Source organism: Amblyomma maculatum, chromosome 5 (genome assembly GCF_055883805.1).
Source record: "Amblyomma maculatum isolate TAMU_Amacu chromosome 5, ASM5588380v1, whole genome shotgun sequence".
Classification (NCBI taxonomy): Eukaryota; Metazoa; Arthropoda; class Arachnida; order Ixodida; family Ixodidae; genus Amblyomma; species Amblyomma maculatum.
In genome coordinates, this window is record NC_139348.1 from 101,526,704 (window position 1) to 101,540,232 (window position 13,529).

General features: G+C 45.0%; 1 long non-coding RNA gene across 1 annotated transcript; it reads left to right on the plus strand.

Moving 5' to 3' along the window:
* Positions 1-2,260: 2,260 nt before the first annotated feature.
* LOC146189039 (uncharacterized) lies at positions 2,261-8,959 on the plus strand. Its single transcript, XR_014707267.1, has 3 exons — positions 2,261-2,418; positions 3,063-3,171; positions 8,722-8,959. It is a non-coding gene; the product is annotated as an uncharacterized LOC146189039 (long non-coding RNA).
* The last annotated feature ends 4,570 nt before the right edge of the window (positions 8,960-13,529 follow it).

Below are 13,529 nucleotides of genomic sequence, written 5' to 3' on the forward strand. Positions count from 1 at the left end.
GCGGACCTTAAGCGTGCATTTACATCGCACAGCACACGAACGCATTTTTCGCCTCCTTCGCAACTTAGAGGCAGTTAAGCACTTTACAGGAAAGGAAAGGCCCAGTATCTGTCAATCGTGGAAGAGAAACTAGTTGAGAAACGCGTTTTTGCGATTTTCTCTTGTGTGTTCGCGGTTATCTCGCCCATCTGCGACGAGAGATCATCTTTGAGTGTAAACGTGTTTCTTCTATTTTGTTTCGTCCACGTATGTGCAGACCCGCCCCCTCCCTCCTTTGCTTCTGCGGAGTGTTTTTTTTTTTTTTCAATAAAGCTCAGTTGTTAGTTACTGCTCGTCCTGTCCACCTCTCGTCTTCGTCGTATTTGTGTCGTGGTTCCTTTTCTGCTACAACTAAGTCAATTATAATTCACTTCAGTGTTGTCGCAAATTAAGCAAAATAAAATTTCGGGGGTGTACTCTAAACATGGGGTGCCTCGGGCCACATTTGAAGGTCACCGTCGTGCTCTGAGTTGTGATTCCAAATGAGTGAATCCAGATGCGTGATGAATCAAAATGAATGAGCTCAGATTAGTCGAGAGTTGAAATGAGTGAGTCCAGATGCGCACTGAATCGAAATGAGTCCGCTCAGATCAGTCTTGAGTTACGAGTAAAGGTGAGTCTGAGTGCAGATGAGTCAAAATGAGCGTGTTGAGTTGAATCTTTAGTATAAACGAGTAAGCCCAGATTTATCGTAAGTTTATATGAGTTAGTCGATAAGAGTTACGATAGAACTGATGCTTGAGCGAGTTGGTATGCCATTTTGAAGAAGAACAGCGCGACTTGAAAAAGGGCGGAACAAGAGCCCAGATGAGTGTACAGTTCAAATGATTGAGCCAGGTAGTTCGTCAGACTGAGATGAGTCGTGACTTGAACTGAGTGAGCCCCGATGAATCATGAGTCTATGTGAGCCACAGTGAGTCTCCTGCCTGCATGCATTATGATGCGATGTGTGATGTGTGAGTTAATGTGTGATTTAGCCTGAGCGAGTCGCCAGCCAATGTGAGTTTCAGCTCATGAGTGTAAGTTCTGGCCTTGTGAGTCTGAGTGAGCGTGAGTCTGTAGGTTCAACAAGTTCTTTTGAGTGAACATTGCTGATTTTGCCGACCTATACATCACATGAAGTCTACTCACTTTACACATCCCGCTGTAAATCAGCGCAAGGCCATGTCATCTGTGGCGCAGGTACGCTCTAAATGTTTCGCTCATGACGCCAACTGCGCATATTTAGAAGACTGGGCTTATAGTGCTAGTGCATAAAGGAATGCCAGTTAGTGGAAAGGCTGACTTAAGCTTGCAATGGGTACCACAAGAAACGTACCCTAGCGATCAAGAGAGCATATCACCTCAAAACATGTGTGTCAACAATGTTTCACTGGGACATATTTTCTACGAGAACCTGAAGGTGGGCGGAAAAGGATCGGAGCTCTTCCGCTAGTATATGAGACGTAAGAGAGTGGTTTTAGAGGCGGTATTCTTTTTGGTTTAAGCTTTGTTGAGGCACAATTGTTGCAAAGTCCAAATATGTTCGACCCACTGATAGTTGAGAACTTCTCATAAACACTTCACACAGCACAAATTTCGGCCTTGCTGAGAAATGCATTGCTTTTTAGTGATCATGGACGGATAGTTCTTGAAGATGAAGCAAAAGCACCGATTTCGAGGTGGCATTCATAATCATAGAGCGCCATCTGTCTGTCAAATACCAACTTAATAACAATATAAAAACACTACAGAAATTTACTAAAAGACTGGATAGTTATCACCGCTGAATGAAAGGAAAATATTTTGGTTTTCTCGTGTACCTTTTGCACACACCATAAAATCTAATAAATTACATGCACAGTTTGATCAAAACATGTGCATTGATTTCTTGGAAGAATTGAAAATGCCCACGTCAGATTTGGGTTTTCCTTCGATACTAGAAGCAGTCCCTTCTTCAATCCTGGCTGGCAGCTGCAATTTAGTCTAGCTGATGTGCAAAAAAACTCATGACCTATTAATTTTCAGCATTGTAAGCAATCTCTTAGGAATGATATTAAAGAGGACTATATCATCTACCACACGTGTCTCAATTTAATTGCACTGCTCTGGGTAGCTCAGTTTTATTCATTACTTAATGCATGTTTCTGCTGACGAAATGCATGGTAATTCGTGGTAAAGGTTGTTTCGCGGGCACAATAGCCGTCATCGCGTCTTCTTTAACTCTGAAATCCAGAGTATAAAAGCGGGCGAAGATAAGGCACAATCATTACCTACTAATTGTGAAAAACAGCGAGTAACTCTCAACCAACATGCGTGCTCTTGCACTCACTCGGGTTGTTTTCATGGCTTTGGCCATACTGTCATGTGAAGGGAAAAATCAGAAGCAGAATGGAAAAGGTGGTATTCATCCCTTTTATTCTAATGACAGAACAGCGCAGCGTAGGCCATTGCAGCGGATCATCGTATATGTCTTACCAGTCTGTGTGTAGTTATTGTTTAAATCTGTGTTAAGCCAAACACTCTGTGTAGTCCGTAGGCCAAACGTTATTTCTAGCACCCAATGCTTGTTTGTATTTGGGTGTAAAGCAGCTTACCTGGTGGTAAGGGGGAAGCATCTCGTAGAAAGTAAGAAGAAGTGTTAAAAGAACAATGATATCTACAGCGTGTGTTGTTTTTCGCCACTTTGCCATCATAAGCTGCAAATCAGTTCGAGCCTGAGCATCGGTAAATATTGATTCGAAATATTGAATTTAGACTGGTTCATTTACTGCAATAACACAGAATTGAAAGTATGTTGCCTTTTATAAGCCGAGAGGCTTTAGAAAACTGTCAAATTGTTTGATGAGTGCACTACGACGGCGACAGAGCAGCTTAGTTACATAAGTCGTCCTTTATAAGACGAAGGTTTAGGAAATAAGTCACTGCCGAGGTGAAGGGGTGTTGAATGGCAGAAGTCACTAAGAAGAAGACATGTGGTGGACTTTCCACTTTTGTCTTGCGGGTGGTAGTACATCAACTCATTTCGAGTCATTCATATGTAGGTCCGTGCACATACTACGGCCATAAAATAAAAAACGGACAGGAAAAGGTCGTGACACTTCCCTGCGAGCGAGTCAAGTGCACGGATGGCACAGTGGAGGTCCTCGAAAAGTAAGTATCCACAAGCCTAAAATGATTTTCTTTAATGTGAGCAGGTTTTTTTTTTCGACAGAAGCAAATTCGGTTCGTAAATGGAGCTCAACTCTGGCTTATATGTAAGTGTCAAAATCATGCCAGAGACTCCCCGAGGCTGACGAAGTTGAAAATAAAATTGCAATTTGCTCCCTTATTTATTTTTTTCTTCACTGTGAATACCTACATTTATATTAGTAGTGAGCGATTGTATTATGAGCTCATACAAGCTAGCACTCTCAGGTCAACTGTTGGCAAGTCCTAATATGTTTGGAAGAGCAATTCTTAAATTTATATATATACATGTTGGTTTTTATATTTGCAAGGGTGCCGCAGTTCCGAGTTACACACAGCACAAATAATGAAAAACGCGTATTATTAAGTCCGAATGAACGAGAAGCACGGATGTGCCTTTTGTTGTCATATTTGCACAGAGGGCATGGAGGGCAAGAGGCCACAGTCAGAACTGGGCATAGTCTTACTGATTGGTTTCCGATTGAGAAAGGATTGAGACAAGGCTGCATACTGTCGCCCTGTCTATTTAACCTATATGCTGAGTGCATCATGAGGAAGGCCCATCTGGACGAGTCTTCAGCTTGAGTGAAGATTGCTGGAAAACGTATCAACAACCTTAGATATGCGGATGATACTACTTTAATGGCAGAAAGTGAAGTGGAACTCAAGAGACTTCTGATGAGCGTACAAGAAGAGAGTGAGAAGATGGGGTTAAACTGAACATTAAAAAGACAAAGATCATGGCGTCTTGCCCCATTACGTCCTGGAGCATCAAGGGACAAGAAGTGGACGCTGTGACAGATTGTCTCTTCTTGGGCTTTAAGATTACCTCAGAAGGAGACTGCAGCCATGAAATTAGGAGACGCCTGCTTCTGGGAAAGAGAGCCAAGGCTAGCTTTGACCGCCTAGTAAAGAGCATAGACATTAGTCTGCCAACCAAATTCCGTATAACTCGTGCTATGGTCTTTCCAGTTGTGATGTATGGATGCGAGAGTTGGACTGTGAAATAGGGTGACCGTCGAAGAATTGACGCGTTTGAATTGTCATTCTGGCGGGGACTTGAGAGTTCCTTGGACTGCCAGAAGATCAAATAAGTCAATATTGTCGACCATAAACATTGACTGCTCATTGGAGGGCCAAATTTTAAAGTTAAAGCTCAGCTACTTTGGTCATCTGATGAGAAGAGAGGAGTCGTTGGAGAAAGATTTGATGTTGGGAAAGGTTGAGGATCACCGGAGAAGGGGTAGGTAGCGAATGCGATGGTTAGATGGCATCCTCGAGGCGCTGCAGATGAAGTTATGTAACGTTAGGAAGATAGTGAGAGACCGGAAAACATGGCGTGATATGGTCCATTGGATCACGAAGAGTCGGACACGACTGAACGACTGAACTGAACTGATGGAGCTTGGCTTCATGTTCAATGGTCCTTTTCTTGAAAATTCTTATTGCAAGAGAAATCTTCTAGTACCCCATCGAAACCGTATGAATTTCGAGAACTCCGGATATCAGATATCACTCAAACCTTATTATACAATGTCTAAAGAACAGTTGCTTCTGATGTCGTGACTAAAGAACAGAATGGAAAATTAGAGAGTTGACGTCACTCGCTTACTGCAGAGTGCAGCAGATGTGCCAGTTGCATAGATATCAAAGCCACATTTTTTCGTGTGGTTCACAACGCCCACAATATGTACATACATACAAATGGCAGTCCAAAGATGCCGTACCAGGCCACATATATTGAAGTGAATTGATCTAGAAGATGGTTATGTCCTCAATCGCGGCAGCTGTACAGAAGCGGTGAAGCCGAGATTGTTGACTACTTGCAGCTAAGTTGTCGCCACGGCAGAGGCCATCGACTCTCCTGCCATGTATTCTGTGAGTTCTTAAGGGTCCTTCTGCCTTGTTGTGCGGTTCGTTTTGTGGAACTTCGTCCTTTTGTTTTTGCATAGTTACATTTCCTCGTGTGGGCTATTGATCCAAATTGTTATACCATTTGTTTAAAATTTGTGCCTGATTGCGTGTTAAGGTACATTAACACACATGTGCGCACGCGTATATGTGTGCGTGTGGGCTGTAATGGCGATTATGGGGCTATAAAAACATTCAGCAATGCTTTGCGGCCTACACAAAAACTCTCTAGCCATGGAATACCCCTTTTCCAAGCTTCAGTGACCATTCTGGCGTGATTAATTTAAGCAGTAATAAATCAGTATGCTAAGTTCTAGCCGCTTATCACCGTAAAGCGCTTGTCTAGCAAAATGTGAGCTTGATCTTACTGTCACTTACCCAAAGATCATGAGGACTGAAACACTGAGAGAACGCTCAACCTTCGTCTTAAGTGTGCACGCGATAGTATGGCTTAAGTGTCCGCCATATCGTGAAGACTGATTGCAATTTTTGCCGCGAACCAGCTATTTATGGTATGACCTAAAATAGCACCGCAACATTCACTGCATGAAGCGGAACTGGCTATTCAATGCCGGACTTTTTTGTGATAGCGTTTATAGTTCTTCCGGTCCAGAAGCTTAGTTGTAACCCAGAATTAGAAGACACGCTTTAGGGAAAAATACGAACGCGATTCCGTACCAAAATTGTGACATTCATTTCTTGTGCAGCATACGGGTTGGTGTCAGGCCATTTCACTTTCGATTTGGCGTTCATCTACTAGCCAAGTTGCAGACATGCTCGCGATGATCACTAGAACCAACTACATATATATATCCAATAGTACACCGTTAATTTAGGCATAGAAATTTGTCTCTAACTGAGACAGTCGACATTTTTAACCTTTCTCTGAACACCAAATTTATTATTCAGTTTTATCACTGCTGCCGAACTCTGTGCCGGTATCTCAATGTCAAGTCGCCGAAGAAACGCATGCCATACCATCATGAACAGTGGTTTTGAAGAGCTTAACTGGTTTAAGCTGGATAAAACCTTGTGTAATTCTACATGACATTGTATACAGCCCGTTCCAGAGAAGTGGCATCGCTGCAGTGGCTTGGCATACTTAGGCACAATGCGCACTGTACACGAAAGCATTCTTTTCCCGTTCATGCTAAGGCCTTTGTCTTGTGGCTGAAAACCTTGGGTATATAACCATCTCACACTGAATATCGGGATGATCGACAACCCATCCCAACAATCGTATATACAATTGGCTAGTATTGTTTCCTAGCCGCTTCAGGGGAATAAAGGAAAGAAATGAAACACTTGCGCAGCGATGTCGTTTCCTCTTCGGTTTCCTCCAATTGCGATTCGAAAAAGCGCTTCGCATACGAAACACTTGTTTGTCAGTTCGAGCGGTCGGTACGCGTGCTTTTTCGTCGTTGTGTGCGTTTAAAGCCTTATGTAATTCATTTGTGGCCTCATTTGTGTTTGTTTTAGTTAGATATTTCGTTGGCAGGGTTTAACTTTCGAGAGCGACTGTGGCTATAAGAGACGCCGTAACGAAGGGCTCCAGAAATTTCAACCGCCTGGTGTTCATTACCGTGCACTGGACCCGTTTCATTGTTAATATTCATTTCTCGCGTAGCTGGCAGCTTTCTAGGGTGCCTGCCACCTGAACGTTCTTCTGGCACTTTTGTAAACCGGCTTCATGACTAGCTGGCCCCTTACATAAATAGTTTGGTTGACATTATTCAACGTCCCAAATCGACTGAGGCTATGAGACACGCCGTAGTGGAGGACTCCGGAAATTTTGATACTATAGGGTTATTCAATGTGCAGTAATACCGCACAGCATATGAGCACCTTCCTTTTCGCGCCTATCGAAAAGCGGCTGCTGGGGCCGGAATTCAATCCCGCGTTCTTTGGTACAGCGTTTGAGTGCCTTAACCACTGGGTCACCAAAGCGTCGCTTTACACAAGTGAATGATTACAATGGGTATATCTCTGCGGTATCTAACGCCAAGAGATTTTTCTAGGGCGCCACACTCATTGAAATGCAAAGAAACGGTTCTGGCGACTAGAACAACGAGTTAAAAGACATAATGGACAAACTGGGGAAGCGAGACAAATTGCACCTTAAACAGTATGAAGCTACAGCTTTTGATAAGCTCCTGTCCTCTACTCTCCTTGCGGATCCTCGTTAGAGTCACTAATCTTTTAAGTGGTACCTCTGTTATCTCGTACATATTTTAGCACACACACAAGCTGCAGCATTATGTGAACGGCATCCCGACATAGACGTTAAGTGCCGCTTAACCCGAGCATAGGCAAGAAATCGGGTAGACTGTCTGACCCCCCTGAATACAAGGCTCTTGGAAAGTTCAATCTTACTCCCTGACATCAAATGAGAAGTTCGAGTTGGGAGTATCTTCTAAATAGGTCGTGTCAGATTGTCGCCTGACGTTGCATAACCCTGCAAGCCATTATATACCAGCCATGACAGCTCGTAGCTGTTAGAACCAGGCCCGTGATTTCTCGCTCACATCACTCGCGACGACGAAGTCAATGCCAGATTACCAAGTGGAAATGGTTTTATTAATACTCCGGTGATAAATTGAAGAAAATGAATATGTGCCACCAAGGTGGTTAAAAATCGCAGTAGCGTTCATTTCAAAATAAACATTGAAAACTTGGCGGCTGCTTCCCCGAAATGGGTGGCCTGTCAGCGGCCCCGTGGGAAGTATGGCTAAAGAAATTAGCTTAGCTAATATTGATATATTGTAAACAAATCCTAATTGCTTAGCGATAAACATGTAATAGAAAAACTCGTACCCGGCAGCAGCTAAACAGCGAGCGTGATCTTGCGGCTGCAAAGCATTTTATTGAAGTTACGGGGACTTAAGAGTGCTCACATGTCGTAAACGCTAAAGCATGAGCTAGATTTGTCAGTGGATGTGGAAAAGAACGTACAGCAAGGAGTTTAGTATTTACTGAGTATACTAGCACCTGAATGGACTATATTAGTAGCCAAGGGTGTAAAGGTGCATGATACTATTGCTATAGTTGCGATCACTGCAACTACTTTTTCCTGTGACGTCAAGGTGGCAAAGGAAGACTTTCGGGACACTGCCGCGGTCATAGTTCCTTCGCTAATAAGGAATATAGAAGGCTTCCTTTTTGAAAGGCTCATCAAATTAATCTAAAATCATCATCTCAAATGCTAATTGACCTAAGCCTCGCAATCGTCGTGGCGTACTCGTACTTTAAAATATTGCGACGATACTTGTTTCAATGGGGGCCATGTACGCATGATGAGCTCGAAATGAGGGCTCGTTTATCAACGAAGAACGCGCTTAGAGGCACTCCACAATGAAGGCCGATGCACCATTATTATGTTGTCCTGCCCCTTTCAACCAGCAGAGTCTGTAAAAACAATAAATAGTATGGTAGTTCATTTATTAGATTTAGATTTGACGTCTTTATATAACATTGCACTATGCCGTGCAATTTATTCAACTATGTTGTGCTAGCTCAGTTGTTTAAGTGTGCCGTGAACCTAAAATGAACCGATGGTAAGGAGACCTGCATCGGTGAAAACACAATAATCTGTCTTTTTTCCAGGTGCCCAGAGCGTGGTGATGAGGATATCTGTGAATATATTAAAAAGGCCGAGGCTACAAATCTAGGCTGCTGTCCGATCCCTTTGATATACTGCTCTGACTAGACTAGCACAGATAACGTTGGTGCATTACGTCTAAGAAAAAGATCACGTGCAACGACGTGTCAACTATGCTGCTGGTCTTTCCGGCATGAAGGGGAACAGAGTCAGAGCTCTGAAAATAAACATTCCTGTACATAAGCTCAGCGTCACTTGTTATTCTTGTTTACGCACGAAGGGACGAAAAATACCGGAGACAAGAATGCAGAAGCCTCATATCTCTAACCTGAATTTCATTTAATGGCAAGTACAATACATGTTATGCTTCAGCACGTGCCGGCCTGTACTCATCACTTCCTAATCTGCACGCTGGGCAGGACCTCCTACCTCGAGGCTCCAGCATGAGTCGTAAAAAGTGGCTTATTATACATCCTTTCAACTTGAATATAAACGATTCATTTGCATCTTTTCATTTCCATATTCACTAAAACTTTCAATAATGAGAAGGTTTGGACATTTTCAGCGAACGTTTGATATTTGATATATTGTTTACCAGACACTTATCGATAATTATACTCGCAGACCATCACTCTGGTGCCTTCTAATTTTGCTCTAAAATTTTCTGAAACTACCCCTTCAGTTTTTAATTTAGTGTTAGCAATTTTTGCTGGCGCAAGACAAACTTCAGAAGAAAAACTCCCGCACGCGTCGGAAGGTTGAACCATTTCTACAATATGTTCTTACAAGTGCCTTACATTTTCCACAATTGTCCCAGAGTTATTCATTCAGAAAAGCCCTATTTTCTCGCTGTGAACACAAGACACATTTCAAAGGCATAGTCTGCATATCTGTAGGAAGCTTACACTATTTGTGTTCCATATTCATAGAACGTAGCATTCTATATGACAGCCGCCTTAAAATTGTTTTCAAAAACGAAGCCAATTTATGCTATATGACACATATAAACAAGACCTTGCGATGCTTAAAAGCACATTTTTATTACCCAAACTCTACCCGATATAATCCCAAACTTGATACAAAAATTTAAATTTGTGCCAAAATTTTAGACTTCTATTTTGCATATGTTATAGCACTGTTCGATGAGTTTACACAACCGAATAGTTTTTACTTTGCACACAATCAGCTTTCGTACTGTGATCATTCGGCCTCTAAAGACTGTACGCGTTCCATTCATTATTTTACTCAGGTTTAGGATTACACGTAGGAATAGAGTTCAAGCTGAAATAATTTGCCTGTAGAGGCAGCATGCCTGGCTAAAATAAGTGAGTGCAGAGAATGTGTAGAACGACGCGAGAATATAGATGAGACTGAATGACGGAATTCGATTGTGGCGTACGTCTAACACTCCTGCAATGGCATTCGTCACTCAAGAACTATATAAACTACATAAACTGTGGTCATTTATATGTGCAATAACAAAAAGCGCAAAACACAAACGTAACATCGGGAAACGGAGGCATCAGTACATTTAGCTACTTAAAAGCTGGCCTCTGTGTCAAGGGCCAGGGTAAATTTGGTAACTGTTCAGACTTTTATTGCGATAGCAATACTGTGCCAGGTTTCGAGCAGTTACGTATCCCCGGTGGACGGCACGCTTAACCTTAAACAGCCGAGCCGAGCAAGCGCTACAGCTGAGCCCCGCCAGATGGCGGCACCGTCAGCGCGTCGCGCTAGAACCCCTCGCGCTGCAGCGGCGCCGCTGCCGCGCCGATCAGATGGTTCAACGTTGCTTCGGCCTCGCTGTGAATGCTTTGCTATGCAGGCTGCTAAAAACAGGGGTCGACAACAAGCTGCGGCAAGGAAGCGACAATATGCACAAGAGACAGTGGAAGCAAGTGAAGAACATCGTGCTAAGCGTCGTGCACAAGATGAAGCTCGGCGACTACGTTCTAGCTCTCCGAGTGCTTCCACCTCATCGGCTACTGATGAACACATGACTGCGCAGGAACGTTGCAATGCCACCAAGCGAAGAGAGCGCTGGTAAATCGCCGGAAGAACAGTCTTAACCATTGCCTGTCCTGTGTTACTCTTACCAAGATACTTTGTTGGGCGAGTTGGTACATATTCATTAATAATTTAAACAGCACTAACACGAAGACAACGGACAAGATAAAAGGAAGCCACAGTACAAGCGCTGACTCACAACTATGCCTAAGCCTTTACTCCAAGGCCCACATAAAAACAAACATGACGAAAGCGAAACAATCGTGTGAACCAATCCCTGGGTTCACCTGCTGACAAAAAGTCGCTGAAAAAAAAATGGCTGAGGCTTAGCTTGGTTAAGCCTGGTCAGATGCGAAGCATATTGATTGCTAAACTCGGCTCTTCTGGGCTCTCTGCAGCACGCCGCAGCCTTCGCTTTTCATTCCACCGCTCGGCTGCACTCCCTGGAGGCATCGCCACCTTTTGTGAGGGTCTACTGGAGGCGAGCGCAATCGTCTCCCCTTTATATATAAGCCTACGCTATACCCCGTGGTCCGCACAGCGCGCAACCGCAGCCGACGGCGCGAGCCGGTCCCCGTCTTTCCTCTGTCGTGACGTAAGCGTATCACGTGGTGTGACGTCACCATACCACGTGGTCCGCACGGCGTGCAACCGCAGCCGACGGCGCGAGCTGGACCCCCGTCTCTCCTCTGTCGTGACGTCAGCGTATCACGTGGTGTGACATCACCATACCACGTGGTCGCACGGCGTGTAACCGCAGCCGACAGCGCGAGCCGGTCCCCCGTCTCTCCTCTGTCATGACGTCAGCGTATCACGTGGTGTGACGTCACCATACCACGTGGTCCGCACAGCGTGTAACCGCAGCCGACAGCGCGAGCCGGTCCCCCGTCTCTCCTCTGTCATGACGTCAGCGTATCACGTGGTGTGACGTCACCATACCACGTGGTCCGCACAGCGTGTAACCGCAGCCGACAGCGCGAGCCGGTCCCCCGTCTCTCCTCTGTCATGACGTCAGCGTATCACGTGGTGTGACGTCACCATACCACGTGGTCCGCACGGCGTGCAACCGCAGCCGACGGCGCGAGCTGGACCCCCGTCTCTCCTCTGTCGTGACGTCAGCATATCACGTGGTGAAACGTAGCATTCCACATTCTTTGCACAGCGTGTAACCATCATGAAGGGCTGTGGTTTACCTCTAGCAATATGCTTCGCATAAAAACATGTTTGCTTGAAAGAGCAAAAGAAGTCTTGCGGACACACTTATTGTTCGTTGAAATAAAATATGATTCAACTATCTCTCTCGTTATCTCTTCTTTGTGGCGATACAAAGTCCTAACGTGGTCAAACATAGGAAAGCACTTCTCCTTCCTAATTGTTTGACATGAATGGCAATGAGAGACTGCAAATGTTTTGTCCTTGCTACTTCCCAAGTTGTTCCGATGTTCCAGTAGTCTCTTGTAGCCCGCCACTTCAAAGAATAGGAAGTTTTAGAATTGGGGAACCCAAGGCTTGGGGCCTCCAAGGAAATAGCGTGCGGCGAGTTTTAAATAGGGGTTTTCCCGACGCACATCCTATTCTTACCACCGCCACCTCTCTCGACCGAACGGTTAATCTAACGTGGATCGCAGGGCATGCCTCGATCCCCGGTAATGAGCGCGTTGATGCGCTGGCCCGAGAACTCTCTACCCGAGCCCAGGATGATCAGGCATCCAACTCCGCGCAGGAGGCCGCATCGGTCCTTTCTACATACCACCAAATCCCCACATTCTACAAACACAAGCGCATGACACTGCCACCACCCCACAGCACCTTGTCACCCTTATCCAGTGCTACATGGCGACAATTGCAGACGGATTGTTTCATTTCCCCCTACCGTCTCTCATGCCTTCACCCTGGCTTGCCCCCTCACTGCGACACCTGTGGCGAGCCAAAATCCCCACTTTTCCACTACCTGTGGGAATGTCCTTCCCCCCAGGCAGTGCCCCCCATCCCCCATCCCACCTTTTCTTCCTGGGAGGCTGCTTTGCGGACAGCTCAACCCGCCGGTCAGAAATGGCTGGTAGATCGGGCTCTATGCGAAGCAAAAGCCCGTGGACTCCTGGACTTGTAGGGGACCACTCTGGAATACTTTTTTTTTATTAAATAAAGTTGTTTCCATCCATTCATCCCGACGCAGCGGAGCCGGGCTTGCGTTCGTCGATTGCAGCGCCACGACGATAAACTAATTACAAGCATTTAAATATATAAAAGCCAACAACGTTATTTTATTCATCAAAAAGTACTATTATTGTGCAAAAACTATTTTATGACTACCGGTTAAATAAACCGTTTCAGTCAGACAAGACGAAATCGGCCAATTGTCAATCCAGGCCGAGACCGGGAAACCTCATTTGAACCTTCCGCGCTTTCCGCCGTCTTTTCCCCATGGCAACCAAAGGAGGCGAACTCACTAAACCTAGCAGCTCGGTAAATCCGGAAGCAATCACAAAATATAGCGCATTTTATCGCTAAAATTTTGTAGTGCGGGCATAATGAGACATAACATAAGCTTCGTTGGCCTTTCATTTTCCATGAACGCGTGACACCATGGGCTTAGGGCGAACTCTATTTCCGAAAAATAGGGGCAGCCCCTAGCGTTAACCCAAGACCCCAAGCACGCCTTACGTTCTGCGCATGCGCACTTCGACGCCCCAAGCTCCTTGGGGGCCCCAAAGCTTGGGGCCCCCTATTCTAAAACTCTCTATTGTCTACGACTCGTGTGTGAGTGCACTTATAGCAAGCAGCGTGCGTGTCGCAAGTACACAGA